This window comes from Meriones unguiculatus, chromosome 17 (assembly GCF_030254825.1).
Source record: "Meriones unguiculatus strain TT.TT164.6M chromosome 17, Bangor_MerUng_6.1, whole genome shotgun sequence".
In the NCBI taxonomy this organism is placed as follows: domain Eukaryota; kingdom Metazoa; phylum Chordata; class Mammalia; order Rodentia; family Muridae; genus Meriones; species Meriones unguiculatus.
In genome coordinates, this window is record NC_083364.1 from 71,783,670 (window position 1) to 71,804,076 (window position 20,407).

Below are 20,407 nucleotides of genomic sequence, written 5' to 3' on the forward strand. Positions count from 1 at the left end.
CCCAAGCATGGTTGGATACCATAAAAAGCTAAAATGATACGCTCAGGATGCGAGGCTAAGCACTGCACTCAGGGTCAGCCGCTTTGGACCCAGAGAAGAACATGTCTGATTGCATGCGGGTTGATGCCCCAGGTCCCGCCTCTGAGAAAAAGGTATCGGACGGTCTGATGCTCTTTGGGTGGATGACACCTAAATGAACATCTGTACAAAGTCTCAATTTATTTCTAATATCAGAGATCAGACCTCTACTCTTGCCTGATGCGTCTAAAACAAAAAGGGGGAACTGTAGAGAGCTGCGGAATGCTATGCCTTAAAGATGGAGCTGGTTTCCGCCTTCCACCTTCCCGATGGTGAGTGCTCTCTGTCATGAATAACTCCACATTTGGCTAAGGCCGAGGATCTGGCTTGCTTCTATGTATGTGGACCTATCTGCATTGCCCCCGTGGCACGCCTGGGTTGGCTACCCAGAGGCTATTTAAGCTGTGGGCTGGCTTTCCCCGGGGTCCGAGGATTGTTCAATGTTCCTGAATAAACTGCATTGAAAAAAAAAAAAAAAACAAAATGTAGAGTTATTAGGAATTTTTAAAATAATAGTAAATCATTGATATTTGGTGCTTCACACATTTGAGGTACATGGAGATATCAAATTCTGACTTGTATTTTGAAATTATTAAGTTCAAATATTGGAGAGAAACGAAAAAAACTACCCATTTACATAGCATTCATAGAATTTTGGAAAAGTCATGACATTTGAATGTTTCATTTTGAAGTGAAGAACAAAAACGCACACTTTTCCTCTTAGAAACAGAAGGGCAATTTACAAACAATGAAGAGAATCTACTGTACTTAAAGTTCTGGTCTTGATGAGAGTCTTAATATGGACGTGACCCCCCCCTTCCCAGTTCTCATAACCTATCAAATGAATGATTGATTGGAAACACAATAAGAGGGCTTAAAGAATTCTTCATATGTTTTTTTTTTTTTTTTTTTCAGAAAGGAAAACCCAAGGGAAAGAATGAAACTGTCCTTACATTTGAGTGAGCAGTCCCTGTTGATCAATAAGCTTGTTCTAGGAGGCTAAGCCTTCCCACCACAGGATACCACGCTGCAGGGGCAGGAAAACGGGGCCATACACAAAGGGTGGAGCTTCTATGAAAGGACCACAGGTGGGGTACATGGAGAGTCAAACCCAGAGGGGGGAAATCTGCTTCTCTAATCCTTTTCAAAAGCACTTTTCAGTTGAAAGTGAAGAAGAAGAAGAAAAAAGTCACAATATTTGGATCCTTCTTTCTCTTGAAATTAATAATATTATTTATTGTGGTTAAAGTAAGAACATCAATCAGTCCCTTAAATTATTTAAATAAAACTATTCTTCTTGATTTGGTGCTAATACTCAAAATGGTTTTAGGAAGTAATAAGAGCTATTGGGAAGATTTTAAATGCAGAGTTAGAAAATCTCTGCTGGTATTGTGCCTTCTATTAACCAGAGGTGTAGAAGCCCGCTGTCCCCATTATTACTGTAACTCACCATGAGCCATAGAGCTAGCAATATCAGCTCTGATCCCTGTGAGAGTCTGGAGGAAACAAAATTCAAATATCTTCTATATTAGTTGGTATATTTGTAAATGGGATAGAGTACATTTCAGAAATCATAGACAAATAGATGATAGAAAGGTAGATAAATGCATAGAAAATATGTTTGTTATTATTTTGACATTTGACAGCCCCAGGCAAAGTATGCTTCAAGTCTGTAAATTCCCCAAATATGCTACCAGAATCTCACAAAGTACAATAATAGTCATTGATTTCTGTGTTAACAATTTGTCAATGAGGTATAGAAATAAAGGCAATAACTGCTCAGTACAAAGATCTTAAAGTACTTCTCGATAATCCACAAAAACACTTAGTATCTATAATACTATATATATATATATATATATATATATGCATAGTTAACAAATCTTATATTAGTTTTGATACAACCAACTGTTTGGTACCATGATAAAAGAGCAGAAATCATTGTGAACAAGATATGTAACTCATGACTTAAAAAGAAAAAAAGTAAATACGTATGTTAGTGAATTCTTTAAACAACACCTATAAAACTGATGGAAACTCAAGGTGTGCCAAAATAAAAAGTAGCCCATGGAACTATTTTCTGTCAACATTATAAAACATTATTCAATAAATGTTTTATGTACTAAAACAAGAAATAGGGTCAGGAGGTGGTTCAACTGGTAAATGTGCTTGCAATCAAACCTAGCACTTTGCATTTGAGCCTTAGGGCACATGTGGTGGCAGCAGAGAACTGATCCTTCCATGTTGTTCTCTGACCTCCATATTTCTAGTAAGTCACAAGCAAATTCACCCACAAATATGTACATACATATACTAAAAATTTAAATGAGAACTAGTTGAATTTATCTTATCTATGCCATAGATTACAGCCAACAAGTATGTAAAAAAAACCTGAAATAATATAAATGCACAATATGAAATGGTTTAAGAAAAAATAAATCAAATACCCCAGTAGGTAGATTGATTGTTTGGCTCTCTGTATTCACAGAAATATACCAAGATCTATACTTGGGTAAATATGGCTTCTCCACATGCTTTTTCACACCCCCATTTTTTAAAGTAAAACAGCAGTCTTTCTTCCTAGACTGTCCTTTTCTCATCCAATATAATAAAACTCCCACAGTACAGGTTTGGACCATCAACAGATGATATGTCAAGAGAGATGATCATGTGATATCAACTCCCAACATCATCGCCATGTAACTAAGCCAATGATGAGCATAGAACATTTCCATGATCAGCACTAGTACTTGTCCAGAGAACAGCACATCAGCAGTTAGTGAAAAGGGCCTTTTTATTTTAATTATTTATTACAATTTATTCATTTTGTATCTCAGCTGTAGCCCCCTCTCTTATCCCTTCCCAATCACACCCTCCCAACCTCTTCTCCTCCCATGTCCCTTCCCCAGTCCACTGGTAGGGGAGGCCTCCTCCCCTTCCATCTGACCCTAGCCTACCAGGTCTCATCAAGAACTGACTGCACTGTCTTTCTCTGTGGCCTGGCAAGGCTGCTCCCCCTCAGGCAGAGGTGATCAGAGAGCCAGCCACTGAGTTCATGTCAGAGACAGTCCCTGTTCCCCTTACTAGAGACCTCACCTGGAGACTGAGCTGCCACCGGCCACATCAGTGCAGGGAAATCATGAAATTTGCAGGCAAATAGTGGGCACTAGAAAAGAAAAAGAAAGTGAGGTATCCCAGAAGCAAAAAGTTACACATGGTATATACTCATTTATAAGTGCATATTAGACATATAATATAGGATAATCATACTAAAATCTGTACATCTAAAGAATCTACGCAAGAAGAAGGACCCTTGGTAAGTTAAAGGGGTCTTAACAGTTATTCTATTTAGAGTAGGGAGGCTATTGTATCTGTATTTCCTATTACATGAAGCTATCCTGCCTTAGCCAGAGAGAAAAAAAGACAACACTGAAAAAAGATGCAGAGACAAAACAAGGAGAGAGAATGAAAGAGAAAATGTTGAAGAGCAGAGGAGCCCACAGCAGACCAAAGTACAGATACCACCAATTTCCCATTTGGTGAACCAATGAGTTTTTAAGAGTTTACTGGGTAAGGAGTTACTTACAGGAGCAAAAATGCCTCAAAGACAAGTGCATCACTGTAGTCCACTCCTGCACAGGTGACACTTCACAGTACTTGGCCCCTGCACAGCCTGCAGGGTGTTCAACAGGTTAGATATAGTCCTTTCCAGGTGCCTATGTTGGTCTGAGCCTCTTCGAGGCAGCTCAGCTGGTTTCTGCTTCTTCCAGCCCTAGTCTCAGAATCTTCTTTGTTGCTTGGCTTTCCTGAGAGTCTTCTTTGCAGCTTAATTCTACTACTCTAAGAAGGGCTTTCAGCTTCATTGCTTACCCTGGCAGGTTGTGGCCTAGTGAATCTAGTCAGTTCTAGGAACTTCCTGAAGCTATTTTGAGTTATATACCTTTCTGCTTGAGGAGTTTCCTTTCAGAGTACACTGTTTTAATTCATGAGGAAATTATTTAAAAAAGGCCAATTCTTTAGGTCCTGAATCCAGCCAAGCCTAAATATATCCTGGCTCAATCAAGTTTCAATATAATAAAGAAAATTTGACTTGTACAGACAAAATCCTTATCTTCCTATATATAGGATGAATATACTGAATATATATGAATATATATATATGATGAATATATATGAATGAATACACTACAAAACAGAGGATTTTATGATGTTAAGATGAGAATTCTCCAAAAATGATTCTCTAAGACCTGTTTTCTCATTTTCTTCTAAAGAAGACTCTGGGTGGATTCTTATTCCTCGGGGCTCCCTCTGCTAAGCTAAAAATTGGACCCGACAGTCCTTTGAAATAAAGGGTGAGGCACCAACGGTATGGAGGGTCGCTCCCAAGGTTCCTCAATAGTGCCAAAAGGGCCAAAAATATGAAAATTATGTGTCTTCTCCCTGGAGATAAAATACAAAAGAAAAAGAATATTAAAGAAAAGAAACATTTATGAACCGCACATACATCTCACCTTCTTTCTTAATCACTTTTTGATAAGTCGGAGAAGAGAACCGACTGGCGTGGTGAACCAGAAACCTAAGCAAAGGAAGAGAGAGGGAGGTTAACTTTCTGGATAATTAAGTTCCCAGTGTCCCAAGGCATTTCCATGATTATGTCAAAATTAAAGTAAAAGTCACATGAAATCCCCTTCAGATCTATGTCATAATCCCTTTTGGGTGCCTGACAAATCTTGAGAAGCCAGGATGACAGTTACTGATTTACCTTTCTGTGCTGAAAATGGAAGTTGAAAGTTAAGTGGCAACATAAAACTAAGTACCTCTGAGACCTAACTTCAAGCCTGGACTAGACAGAAATGACAGAAAATCATTAGGAGCAGAAGGCATTGAAAGGTCAGAAATAAATTGTTATCAAGCCCTGTTTGACTATTTTACCGGTCAGATTCCTCCCCATTTTGCTCTCCAAAATGCAGTAACATTTCCTTATTTTGGGAGATGAATAATGATGTTATCAGGGTTGTAGGAACACACAGTCATATTCTGGGAATATTTTGTGTAAAAAAAATGCTGTTTTCAGTAAAATATGATTCTTAAGTAGTGATTTAAAAAAAATACACAGTTATCTTTTTCTGTCTTCCTGGACTATATTGCTTTGTGCAGATGCACAATGAAGTTTAACCTTAGTAGAGGATAAAGCCAGCCATGGCTTTGTATATTTAGGTTTTAATAAGAGTTTGGTAGGGTGGCTATTTAATTGCCAAGATAGAGTCCTAGAGTAAGAAAATCATTCGTCATTTCCTTTTTCCCTACCTTATCATGACGTCTCCCCTCCCTTCATCATCTTGCTCCTCCTGAGCCCTTTTTCATCTATACTTCTCATCTTTGATCCTTTCACACAAGGATGGTCTTTTGCCATCCTAGCTGCATAATAGCAGGGAAAACTCATGAAAATCTCACAGAAACAAAATTGATCTTCAACTAAATGAGCATGTTAGTGAATCAAAATTTGGGGAATCTGTATTTAAATTGTGAAAGTAGAAAATTATGGGTTAAGAGATTGAATATAGGAAAGGAAAGAGCCTTACTCATTTTAGCAATTACTATGTAATGTCCTAAAATGATTGACTAATCACTCCACAACTAATCATTCTGCAGCTGGTTTGTAAATATCTATATTTACATATTCCCTAAATATATATATTTACATGTTCCCTAAATATATATATTTACAAAAGCATGCCTCATCTGCCACATTTTATGGGATTAATACCTTTAGAGAATAGGAGGCCCCAGACTGATCCTCTGGAATTACACAAGACAATCCCAGCCTAAAAACAGGTAGCCTGTAGCTTAGCACATTTTCACTGATAACATGATATTTAAAATAAAGTTAATAAAGTTTGTATTTTGCTATCTTCAAAAAAGACGGTATGTTTGCAAAGAGGGAAGCTCGTATTAAACAGTCAAAAGTCTTTTCTAAGGCCTTTTAGTTCAGGATAGCAGAAATCAACACAATGCTACTTCTTTGTATCTGCTAAATCAAAAATCTATAAGCTCTATTTACATACAGAGTTCTTGATCATTTGGGGTAAATAAAACATGATGATTGGGCATTCACACTATTGTGTGAGATATCTATCAAATCTTTTTATAGCATTTATATATTACTCATCTGATATAAAATAATAGTAATAATAATACATTTTAAAAAATAAACAGTCCATTTACAAGTTAATCATAGTCATGAGTCTTAACACTTAAGGCATGATGTCTAGAGAGAGAGAGAAGAGAAAATGAAGATAAGAAAAGAGTGAAGAGATGCTTAAAAGTAACATTCAAACCCCACAATGGAGTGTTTACCTTATAGATCACAAACATAGCATGCTTTTAAAAAGATGAGCTCTTTTTCCCCCTTAGCAAGAGGTGTTCATTTGAACTCACCCATAGAAAGGTGATGAAAATTGAATTTGGGGCTAAAATTTTTCTGCATGTTCTCTATTATGTAGAGGGTCCTAAGTTTGAGTCCGGAAGCAAAAAAGTGGGGCGTCATTTCTATCTAATCACCCCATTACTTTACTCTTTAAATTCCCAATGAGGATGCTGAGTGTGTGTGTGTGTGTGTGTGTGTGTGTGTGTGTGTGTGTGTAGAAAGAAATAGATATGATCAAAAGACATTGTATACATATGTAAAATTCTCAAAGAACATATTCATAAAGAAAGAAAGAAGAAAAGAAAAAAAAAGAAAGGAAAATGTTGGCCTGATACTATCTACTTGATCCTGATGTTTTTCTTTTAATTGAGTAAGAAGCTATCAGGACCTTTCAGTCTGCCTAACTATCAGACTATTTCCAAATTATTCACTCACAACCATAGTAAAATTCAGATTTGTTTATTACTTTGTATGCAGGAAGGGAAACAGCTGCCAAGTTGTTCCTGTGAGAACAAAAGCCATACCCAAACACAGAGTGTAAAACTGAGCCCAATTACCCAGAAGACCTAACATTATCATTGAAAGTTTGGGGGTTTGGAGTTCAAGAAAGAGCAATGAGATGGACTATGTATTTTGTTTTGTTTTTAGAGATTTATTAGAAGTGATATTTATACTATAGTCAGGCTGGCAAACAATATAAAGAAGACTCTACACAAAGTTCAGGTCCAGTTTCAGGCTCAAGTAGCTTAGTGATGCCCCTTACAGTTTCGAGGACAGAGACGTTTATATCACATGATTGACAGGTACTCTGTGGTACATGCTGACAGTGAGGTTGTCTCTGGTCCTTGGTTGCTGTGGTTGAAGGAAGGAAGTCTATTAGCCTGAGGCCTGTTTGCAGAATCACCATGAGGTTGGAGGGTAAGAAGCTAGTTAATGGAAGAGCTTTATAAAATGATGCAACCATGACTAACAATAATCATGTTAAGTTGTGGATGTCAATCAGTAGTTCATAGTTCTCTGTATGCAGAAAACATGTGAATAGCTCACGTTAAGACACTACACAAGTTAATGTTGATTTTAACCATTTTTAGAAATTATTATGTGTGTTTACTCTATATTCTGCTGCACAAAGGCAAGAGTGATTCCTAAATGAACATATTCTTATAGATCAGCTAGCCTAATGCTCATGCCCAGGAGTTAATAGAGTCTTGCAAATCTTCAACTAATTCATACTTTCAGTCACCTCAAGAAAGACTGTGAGTCATGTCTGAAGAGAAATCAGTGCTTTGCTCCTCTGTGTTTATTAACTTAATTTTTGGTGGTGCTTCACAAGTCTGTGGCTCACCCCCCTCACTACATGGAAGGAAAGAGACATCCATTCTTTTAGAAATAAAAACAGAAGGTCCTTTTCTCTGTATTGGGAACTACTCCCCAGTCAAGCAAACGGCTTATTTTGGCCAGTCTATGTTTAGTTTCAAGAAAAGCAGCCTTATATTTACAGACCTTTCCTACCACCAAAGGAAGAGAAGGCAACCAATTCAGAACTCAAAAGTGAAGGGGGCAAGTCTCTGCGCCCTGTGCAGAGTTTGCAGGGATTGGAGGTGAAGAGGATACAGCTGCATTTCTTAACTTTTGAATGAATAGCAATTATGCCAAGAGCCTTCATTTTAGATTGTCAGCATGAGTCTATGTCATACCCATCCTGACACTCCCAAACTGGGGATTTTAAAGGCCTCCTGCCTTTGTCATTGAGACACCTGTCACCAACTACACTGAATCAGCATCTCTAGATGCTGGGAAATACATATTCAACATGAATCTATGTAAGACATAACAGTAGGGAAGCTGGAATTCTTCACAGCCCTTAAAGGAAAAAAAAATGAAAGGAAAATTTAAGCCTAAAAATGAAACTGAAATTGTAAACACATTTTCCATCCTATAAAAGAAACTTATTCCATTCTCACTTGTTTACAATCAAAATCACCAGTATCAAGTTAACAATATTCATTTCTGCAAATATTTTTAAAATTGATTTTTAAAATGACAGGAAGGAAGTCTTCATGGAAAATCTGTAGCCACTAAAGTACATTTTTACAGTTAGAAATATTTCTCTAGACTTCATTTTATTTTAGGACAGAATAAAAGTTTGAAAGGATCTATCCATCACACATATATTCTTTAGGAAGCATAATGAATAAACAGAGACAGTCTCCCCAGAATCTAGAGTGAGTGTTGCTATTCTCCACATGCTAAGAACCATTTTCCAATGCATTTATTATTCATTCTTGTCCTCTCCACCCTTGTCCTCCTGCTTAGGATCACATCTACCAGTCGATTGCAAAGCAGTGTTCATTTCCCGCTTACTCAACTATATCAAGATATTCAATTTATGGTTTCTGAATTCAAAAGAGAGGCATCCCCCAGAACTCCAAGTGACATTCAGAAGAACTTGGAATGTTATAGTTCACTAGCTTAAATATCTTTCTAAAGAAAGGCTAATGATTTCTTTATACCTTATTAGTTATTTGATGACACACACAAATGCATTCAATGTAAAAAAATAATGATTTTATCTAACTTAGAGAGTAACAATTCAGAATGTGTCATACAATATTTGCCTGTACATGAAGCTTTATATTAAATCATCTAAATTATAAGATTTTATTCATTAGAGAAAATAGACAGATAAGAGTACACATAATTTCCACTATTATAGCATATACAATATTGATAAACCCTGACTGTCCAAAATATAAAATGATAAGTTTTTCACTTAAAAGAATATATAATAGACAGGAGAGGTGGCACATACCTTTAATCCCAGCACTCAGGGAAGCAGAGGCAAGTGAATCTCTTTGAGTTCAAGGCCAGCCTGGTCTGCAAAGCTAATCCGGAAAGCCAAAGCTACACAGAGAAACCATGTCTCAAAAAAAAAAAAAAAAAGAAAGAAAGAGAAAAAAAGAAAAGGGAATGTCTAATACAGCCATCCATCCAAAGGGTATATATTTCTAAGTATATTGTAATAATTTTTGACATCAAATTATACAATAAAGTTCCACTATTAGATAAGAACTTTAGAGCAGGCTCTATCTGAATTTGAAGGAAATTGAACACATCTATTTATACAACACAACCAAGAAGAAAAGCTTTTAGTGTAAAAGAGTCCTTAACAGGAAATACTAACCATTCTTCCTTAAAATTGAAAGTGATAAAATGTTACCTAGTCAAATTCAGTTTCACCCATTTTTTCTAGCTATAACAGACTATTTGTTAACACCTTACTGACTGGGTTTTTTTTTTTAACACCTTCAACAGAATCTATTAATTGAAGACATCGATATAATTAATACCCTGTCACCACTGTGAGATCAGACTTGATATAGTCTGATGTTCAATTTTCAAAACAGGCCTTTGAAGCTATAACTTCTCATTAAGGGGTCAAATTGTCCAATTGGAATGATGTCTCCACCCCAACTGACAATATCGTACGTAGTAGGTAAGAAGTAGCCTGCAAGAGATCAGTGCTTCCTTCTTTCGGGGCCACAGCAAAAAATTACAACGGTTACCTTAAGTTTCGTTTAATGACCAACACAAAGGCACATGGGAAAAATAGGTTGATTTAAGCGATAATGATTAAAACCTCAACTCTTCCTCGGTGTTAACGAATTCTGAGCCAAGAAATTACAATGCTGTATGTTGATATAAAAATCAACATAAACTTTCCTGAAGAGTACTCTGAGAAAAGCCCTCTAAGCTTATCCAGGTGACAAAATTGAAGATCAGGAAATTTACACCACAAATACCCAGGACTGGCATGATTAAAACATGACAACTGAAAATCTACTTACTCATCACAAATCATCATCTTTTCTCAATTTTTTATATCCTCACCTTGATATTGAAATGGCATTCTGTACTTGCATGCTGAAGATATAATTTTACTTTCAATGTCTGCTAGCAAAAACACAACACCCCCCTTTCTGTGAGATGTTCATGTCCTAAATCCCCAAATCTAAATGACCTTATATGGGGAGGGGGTTTGTTTTTACAGGGAGGATTAAGGTAAGGTAGGATAATGATCCTGTAACATATAATTTACAATACACAATATATCATGATAAAAAGACTCAAAAATCTCTGCTCCAAGGTTAAATGTCAAGGTATGTAATTAATCTGTAGGAGCCTAAGATCTCTACTCCGCTTATTCTGAGGCTGAAGAAATAAGGCTCCAAGCCAAGGAATTACAGGTAGTGGCATCAAGAAGCTGCAAAGGCCTAGGAAACTGATGCTTTAAATTATATAATAAAACTCCATTATTAGATAAGAACTTCAGAGAAGACGCTGTCAGAATTTGAAGGAAATAGAACACATCTGTTTGTATAACACAATCAAGAAGGAAAGTTTTTAGAATAAAAGCTTTAGTATAAAAACCAGGAGACTGATCTGCTCAGGCTCTTTTAACTCTTTGTAAGGTGCTAGGGTGGAGCTGCTAGCATCCAAAAAAGTAGGATAAAAAATTTTAAGTTAAGTCACCACATTTTGGGCAGATTTTATGGCATTGGGAGATATTTACAGGATCTGCTTTCCTGTGATCTTGGCAGTAATGAAACTAACAGCTTATAACATCATAATTGGAACAATGCTCCCACTGAGGACATGGGGACTGGGTTTCTAGTTTGGCTGTCTGTGCGGCATTTCTTTGACACTACACTTTCATGTCATGGAGGCCACTTCTCCTCTCTGACAATACCATCCCCAGGATGTCCTATAAATTGGAATTAACAAAAAGCTTGCACTCAGTGTATCCACTTAGGTATAATTAGTGAGCAGGAAAGAGAACAGTCGTATCAGTTTTAGCTGCTTGGCCTCCAGGTTAGAAAGACATTCTGCTTTATTCCTTTGGAAAGGCCATCACAAATCTATTTTAAAATCCTAAAGATCTCAAAACATTTAAAATGTCTCTGAACAATTTTCAAAGTTCCCCAAACCTAAGAAGGTCAATAAAGAATTATCATTTAATATTCACTAAATACCCACAGTCTGGAAAATATCTCGCCAGACCAAAAAAAAAAAAAAAAAAAGAGAGAGAGAGAGAGAAAGAAAGAGAAACACACTACAGAAATTATGAGCAGTTCTTTTAAAGAAAATAACACTCACCTCTAGGTCCTGGGAAGCAATAATTCTGATTGATCAGATGTAGTGATTCTGCACCCTGATTACAACTGTGAGGCATGATGAAAAGACACATAATCTCTGCACATGGTTAAATGTCAAGGTCTATGATTAGACTACAGGAGCCAAAGATCTGAACTGTAATAGTCTGATCATTCCAAGAAAGGGGTCAGTGCATTAGGATATATACTTCAATAATAGCCTTTCAATTCTGTGAAGATTTTCCCATCCTGTGTTTATAATTAATTTCTGAATTGCTTTGGATACTGATGATACAAGTTTTGTGTTTCATATCACAGGAAAGACAATAGCTAATAAAGACCTTTATATGATAGCCACCTATGAAAGTGTATGTGTGTGTTTTCTCACTCATAGGTATGAATACATACATGCATATGCTTCTTTTACTTCCTCAAAAGGTGTAGTAGAACACTGTGTTATCACAGAGCCCTTAGAATGTGACTAACTATGCAGTGACATGGTAAGATAGAATACGGTGAGAATCACCTTGCAGGCACAAACAAAATGAAGTATTTTTTTGTTTCACAATACTTAAAGAAGAGTTAGTTTGTAAATTTGCCGTTTACTAATTACAAAACCGTGTTTTAAGTTATAAGGTCAAAAATCTTTAAAGTTGAAACAAAAGCAGAGACATTTTTAAAATTTAATGAACCTTTGGCTTGACTTTAAAGGAATCCCCACTTCGATGTGGTAGTGACAGGATTGCACAACTTATCCTTTTCATATTAGAGGAGAAGCCGAATCACAGGAACTAATTTGAGACTCATGCCATTTCCTCTCCAGCAGAGAAAGCAGCCATTTCAAGCGATTGTGGTCCTTTGTGCTGGTGCCAGACTGCAACGGCTCCTTCGTACAGTGCTCAGACCCACCCGCAGAGCACAGCTTCACCACTAACAGAAAGAGTCTTTCTTTAATTTAATATTAAATCAGATTAATTTAAGATAGAAAAAAGTTAATATATGTACATATGCACATGTATAGGAACAAGTTTACCAATGTACAGTTCGGGTAGCTTATAAAGTTGCAATTTACTTGAGATACTTGATAAATGAAGGAAGCTTAGCTGTTCTTACACGTGCACGCATGCACATATAGAATCCCTCACACTTGTTAACTATGTGATATGAAGGACGTGTTAACTTTCTTCACTATAGCAGCCATGTTACTGACCATTACACATTCTGTAATATCATACATGATTTAAACTTCTGAAAAATACTTGAATTTCTGAGATTTCTTAATGTTCACCTAACAATAAAATGCCATTCTCAAGGAGGAGTAGAATCATAAAATTAATGAATGTACTTTAAACCTCCCCCATGAGATTGGAGCCTACAGAATTTGTCAACATACATACACATATCTCACTTAAGGTAAAAGCAGCATTGAAACTGAAAACCCTAAAAGGTCACAGACATAAGACTTCAGCCTGATAGGGAGGTTATCACTTTCAAGAATAAGTATGGGGTAATTCTCAGACAGAAAACTTGAAGCAATAATAAAGATCATGAACAACAGGAGATGATAACCAGACTTCTGGTATGGTAAATTGGGGTGCTTTTGAAAGCAGTGGAGAGTTTCTTTGCCCTTGTTGAGCTTATCATGGGGTGCTAGGGTGCCAGAAAATTATACTGTCATCAAATCCACCTTAAGCCACAATCTTTCAAGTTAAATTTTCATGAATATAAAGACTGAAAATCAGAAGCTATGAAGGATGAGTTTTATTATAGATTCATAGGTAGAAATTTAATAGGGAGAGAAAGAGAGTAGAGGCCTGGTTCAGAAGAAAAGTCCCAGAATCCCATGGAGCACTTCATCCTAGGGCTTTTTAAAAGACGAATGGCACTCACTGGGCTGGGTGTGGAGAGGATCAGCTGCTCAGTATAGTAGGCATAACATGGACTTGTCTACCAGTCTACTCTTCGGTTTATCACATCTCCACCTACAGATTTAGGAAGAGAGATGAGAAGGAACCAGGAACTCTGCTTTGACTTTCTTGGCCTCTAAGATCATCCTTAATTTGGTACTTTGAGGCCCCTGCTCAACCTGAACAGTTTCTGTACCCCGTTCTCAGCATTTCCATTGTTCTTCTTAAACTAGATGTGGGCAGTCCTTGAAAAGGGCAATCGTAAGGAAGCCCACATTCACGAGAATTTAATTTTCTTTCTAATGTCGACCACATATACTTGGTGTATCAGCCTTTTGGAAGATCTTTACCAGAATGCCATAAAAATGATTTCTATCCATTTATTCCCAGAGCCTGTAAAGAAAAGCCGTGAATCCTCAAGGTACATGATGCTTTGTAGGCACAAACACAGTCCCCTAGAGGACTTGTGCAGAAACCCACAGAGACAGCAAAATATTCTGGGAAGGACAAAGCAAGAGACATCTAAGTTTAACTTCAATGTACCCAACAAAATAAAAGAAACACTTTTCGGCAAGTGCAAATCAAAATGAGGACGATGCAATCTCTAGTTTCCATAATCAATAACCACAGTGAACTTTCATTTAAAAATAGTAACTCAAAAACTTTTTCTTTTAAATTTGCGGGGTTATTCATTTCTTCCATACTCAGTAACAGCATGTAGTAGGTCTTCTCATAGTTAAAATTAGACTTTGAAACTGACATTTATTAATTTAAAGGAGAATAAAATAAGAAAAACAAAGTGCTTCCTTTCTAGGGCTTGCTTGATTCCTAGAATAGACTCTTAAAGTCAAAACAGATAATAGCTTTGAAAGACCCCAAATTTGATTGCATGAGTCAGTTTCCCTACTAAAATTGGGTTTGGTCCTAAATGTCTCTAAAATTAAAATTGATACCACAAAGGAAAGACATGATTTAGTTTTCCCACCCACAAGGCTGTGAAATAAACACAGGCAGGGCAGGGGTGTCAATGCGAAGAGAGCAGAGGTGTGGTTTCCTTTTACAGATCTTGAAGCATCTTGCCCTAGAAGAAGCCAGTCAAGTGTGGTGGCAGATTATGGTGTGTTTTTAATGATCTCATTCTTTTATCGTATTGATAGGTTTTTTCCCTGGAAGTTTAGCTTGTAATTTCTTGTTTCTTTGATAATATCTGTGTTTTGCTTCTGTCTTCTGATCAGTTTTCTGGATAACCTGCTCTGTGTTCCCAGGAATCTCAATAAGGAGGAAAACGCCTTCAGTGGTTTTGGTTTGTATTTTATTTTATTTTTTATTTTACAATGTAAGTACTAACCTAGAGTGTAGATTTCTCATTGTTGCTTTCATAAATTTTAATTCAGTGATGAGAACATTGCATCTGTAAAGGCTATGGGTTATGGAGCCTGCCCATTACTTTCTTATTGCCCCAGGTACACATTTCACTTCTCAAGTTGTTATGAAAAATGAAACATCTTCTTAATTCACTGCACTTCTTCAGCTGTATTAAAAATGGAGCCAACTTATAACACAATTGAAAATGACTCCATCAACAAAAAGAGGTCTGCTAGCCTTGCTCCTTGGAAGTTGTAAATCTTCTGATGTGATGTCCGTCATTCAACAAAAGGATGATAGTATGACCTTGGCAGGAACCCAGGACTCTTTGTTGTTAATTTTGGTTTTACTGATATTTTTGTATGTCTTTTATCATGGATTTTTCTCCCTGAATTTGTGCTTCATCCTGAGAGTAAGTTAACTTCCCTCTTGTCAGTCTACCCTGAAAACCTACCATCAGCTCTTAGAATTAGAGGGTTCAAAGCTTTAAAAGTTTGTGAGTGTTAACAAACAAAACAGATTTTGGAAGAGAACCACAAAGACCACAATACTGTGTTTCTGTTGTGAAAAACATGCATCCCTGCATCATTGCTTTCCATTTCATATATTACGCAAGCAAAAATAATGAGATATAAGCAAGAGCATATATGCTTAGTATTTATGAGATTGTTAATAGAACAAATCAATATTTTTGTAGGATTTGTTTTCTTTATTCCACAAAATAAGAAAGAAATATGTTTTAGAAATGTGTGGAGAATAAGAAGTAAACAAATTCATCCTAAAGATCTTTGAATTATCCATAGTTTTAGTTCAGGAAAAGTTTACAATATTTTGCTTTTTAAGTTGGATTTATTTATGTAAGTATTTCTCCATGTGTATGTATGCATACCTGTGCCTACCTGGTGCACGGAGAGGTCAGAAGAGGATATCAGATGCCCTGGAGCTGGAGTTATGGGTGGTTATAAGCCAGGGGAACTGAACATGTACAAACAGCAAGTGCTCTTATCCAGTATGCTATCTCTCCAGTCCCCAAGATTTCACTAATGAGAATTAATCTGATTCTGTTAAAATAACCAAAAATGTCAGGATATAATCTACTGAAAGAGAGCATGCTATATTTGGATTGAGGTGCTAACATCCACGGTATAGATTCCATGGACATGTTTCTTGAGAATGGAAATTATTAGAATGAGCTGGAAGGGTGGCCATGGAAAGTGGGAGAAGAAGCAGGATTCACTGTAACATGTTTTTTGTTTGTTTGCTTGTTTGTTTTCAGATGCTTATGCTTCCATTATTTGGTATGAGCTCTACAAAGCAAGGCAGAAATTGAACAACTTGTATTGGGCAAAAGTTTAAGTGGCTTAACAAAGAACTTATAAAGACCACTATCTATACATCTGGAAAAACTGAAACTAGAAATGTATAATTGAAAAGCAGTTGCAGGCCAGTTTTGGACATTCCCTCAATAGCTGCTCTATCTGCTCTTATATTTATCCCTGCACAGCTTGCGAGCAAAGTACATTTTTGGTCAAGGCTTTTCTGGTTTGGTGTTCCCCTCCTTCTGCTAGAAGAGTAGTCTAGTCAGTGGGTGTCCTCTTCAGTCTCTATGGCTTCTGCTAATAAGAGTCTCTGCTTGAGTGCCCCTCCTCTTTTCCCAATGCCCAACCAATGCCTGCCCTAAGCAAAGACCCACCTTATTGGAAAGTGCCAACCCCTAACACTATGAACAAAGCTCTACTAAACTTGCAAACAGGAGCTTGACAGAATTGTCCTCTGAGAGGCGCTACCCAACAGTGACTCAAAACAGATACTGAGACTTACAGCCAAACACTGGGTGATTTGTAGGACATCTTGTGGAAAAGTGGGAGGAAAAAGAAAAGGAGCTGGAGATGACAGAAGCTGCACAAGAAAGACTAACAGAGCCAACTAACCAGGGCCTAGAAGGGCTTCCTGAGACTGGAGCATCAACCAAGGACCATGAATGAACTGGATATAGCCCTACTACAAAGATGTAGCAGATGGGTAGCTTAGACCTCATGTGGATCCTCTAGTAAGGGAATTGGCAACGGCATTGCATACAACCACACTTGCTAGTTTTTTTGATCAATTTCCCCTGGTGGGACTGCTTTGCTAGGCCACAGGGGAAGAAGATATGCTCAGTCTTGATGTAACTTGATGTGCTGGGCTGGATGGGAAGGGGAGCTCCTCTTTTCTAAGGAAAGGGGAAGGGAGAAAGAAAGGGAGGTGGGGCTGGGAGGGGAGGAAAGAAATCACTATTAACTATTCCAAGAATACTGTGGAAAAGGGAAAAGAAATGTTAGAGGGTTGAGTGATAAATGAAAAAGTGAGTTTGACCATGCATATAGAGAATCGTTTTGAAATTTAAAAGAACAGAGAAATAGTATAGTAGCTGGCACTGAAGGTGAAAGATAATACATTGCAATATCAATGAATGTTCAGGACAATCATCCAAATAGTAACAGAGGAACCAATAATAAGGGCAATAAAGAACATATTCACTGGATGTAAATTGCTGAGAACTAGACCATTGTCCTGGAATGCATACTCTTGACCACACAGCTATTTTAAAATAATTGAGTTACATTATTCTTAAAACATTTGGTTTGTGCAGTCAAATTTGTGAACCAAATTTGATGTTGGATGTGTTTTGTTTCCTCTGACTCTATGACTGATAATTAAGGCCTGAACTCTTAAAGGATCATCACATTCCTAATATCATAAGCTTAAATACAGAAAATTGAGGGCCTGACATCTTAATTGTGGCTAAACCCACTTGACCAACCTACATCATCAGTTGATGCATAATTTTATGGCCACAAATAAAGAAGCTTATGCCTGCTTTCTCCCTCAATCTTCATGTGTACAAACAGACACTGAAACATAACATCACCTCATCCAATATTCAAGTGAAAAGAGTCTTTCCAGAGTAAGGAGCTGGCACCCCATTTCCTGGATGAAAATAAGATGGACTCCAACTCACCATCACCTGGAACCTATTTTAGCATACGGGAAGAACTGTCTAAAACAGAGAGTGAAGGAACAAAGTAGCATTGCAGAGTGCATATCCATGGCATGATATTTCAAGACTGCAGCAGTTTTTCTTTAAGTTGATTTTTCCATGGATGTTACAGGTTTGATTGACAGCTTTAGTGTCCCAACCATAAGGGAGAAAAGACATGTAGTGAGAACAGAGAACAGAGCTCTGGCCTTCCTTCTGTGAGAGGCACAATCGGAGAAAACCAGTGAATTACAAGATGGAAAGAACCACATTGTGCCTGTGTTCTGAGAAAACCAAAGTCTATGAGGGCATGCACAGCTGCCATTTGTTAATGTGTACATATTCCCAGTAATCAAAAACATCATGGAGGTTACTGCCTGAGTCTTCAATTCCTGCCCCTATCATTATTGACAGAGAAGTTCAGATCCATGGGGAAGGAAGAGGAATCAACTTGTTGTAGTGAAAATATGTGCCTTCCTAATCAGCTCTAGGAGGAGAGAAGGTGAGGACATTGAAGTTTAAGAATAAGTAGAAGATTGTACTTTGTAATAACTGAAAGTGTCAGGGAAGCTATGGCATTTCCCAGGATGTCATTAGGATTGAGAAGAGGAAATCAATGAAACATGGCTAAAGAAATATAAATGTGCATGCCAACACTCAAGATTGCCCAATAAGCTTACATTATTTATAACCGTAGCTATTTTTTTTAATTCCCTGTCATAACTGCAAACTGCATTTTTGGTTTGGGGGCTTCAGGATATATGTAGTTTATTTTCTAAGATCATCATTTTAATGTTTGTATGACTTGTGAGAGCTACAGGTGATTGATAGTGAACTGTGAACTATAAATATATAATGTTCTTTAGCAGAATATAATATATTCAACTGCCAGAAACAATAGTGTCTAACCTAGAAAGGTCTGCTACATTAGGAACCGGCATTTTCATCTTGCCCAGCAGTGTACTAAGTACAAGCATAGGCTGCAACTTTTATCTGCTTTAATTCCCAGATGCAGAAGGGCAAGTCAAGTAGGTAAGTAGCATGTGTAGATCTGTCTGAGAAAAACTGAAATGATCAAGTTCAGGCAGTTAATCGAGCACTGGATCAAAACCCCTCAGGGAAATATTTATGTTTTACCAGTTTACTCAGAGAAACAGCTCTAGGGATCTGCAGATATCCGTTGTGATTTTGACTGGAGGAAACAGTGATGCCAGAGCCCAAGCTCGTGATTTAATCATAAAGCAATTCAGCCTTTAGCAAGGCTATCTCCTAAGAAATCGATAGCTACATTCTCAGTTCTATTAAAGGATTTTTTTAACTTCTCCACCTAACCAAGATATTAATTTGTATATGTGTTATTGTCTGTCATTCTGGTTGATACCTTGAAGTGTTGAAAGATAAATCCAGTGATTCTGGTTGAAACACTTTCCCCCAAAGGGTTTCCTCTGTCATCATCATCATTATTTTAATTATTTATTGATTCACATACCATTTTTTTTTCAAATATTGAAGTGCTTCAACAAATTACCCACAACATTCAATGATAACATTGCCTCTACCTTCCAAACACATTCTTCCCATTACTCACACATGGCACAAAATAGCCTTTAAAACAGACATTCACATTAGATTTTGAAAAAGCAGCAACAAAGAGATAAACAAGAAAAATTCAAATATAGAGATAAAGAATTCGGCAAGTAAAATATACTTTAATAAATATAAGTATTTTTAGTAACTAGAGAAAGGCAAATTAAAACAACTTTGAGATTTTATCCCACACTTGCCAGGATGGTTAAAATCAAGACAGTAGCTGAGAACAAATGGTGCTGGTGAGGATGTGGGAGAAACAGAACCCTCATTCATTTGTTCATGTGGTCGCAGACTGGTTCAGCCACTCCGGGAATCCATGTCGAAAATCCACAAAATCCTAAAAATGCATCTACTGTATAAACCTAGTTATATCACTCCTGGCATATTCCCTAAAGACCAGACATCCTACCCCACAGACACTTGCTCAGCCATGTTCATTTCCACACTGCTTATGATAAGTAGGAAATGGAAACAACTTATTGTCCTTCAAGAAATGAATATATAATGAAAATGTGGTCATATACACAATGTAATGTTTCTCAGCTGCAAAGATAAATGAAGTCATGAATTTTGCAAGTTAACGGATGCAACTAGAACATATCATACTGAGTGAAGAGAACCATATAGACAAATATCAAATGTCCTCTTTTCTTGTGTTCACTATTTCCAAATATTTAGATGTGAAAATATATAACCTGGAGTGACAACAACAAAAAACAGAAAAAAAAAAAGAGGGGGGACCAAGTAGAGGTAGGGAAGCAGGAGTTGTAGAAAAGGAGATAATAGCATATAGCTGGTATGAGAGAGAACATAGAAAAAAATGAGGTGGGAATTTGTCTGTGGAGAAGACAACTTTGAGAGAGATGGA

General features: G+C 37.0%; 1 non-coding gene across 1 annotated transcript; it reads left to right on the top strand.

Annotated features, from left to right (window-relative positions):
- The first annotated feature begins 6,153 nt into the window (after positions 1-6,153).
- On the top strand, positions 6,154-6,253 carry LOC132648871 (small nucleolar RNA U13). Its single transcript, XR_009587257.1, has one exon. It is a non-coding gene; the product is annotated as a small nucleolar RNA U13 (small nucleolar RNA).
- Positions 6,254-20,407: the final 14,154 nt, after the last annotated feature.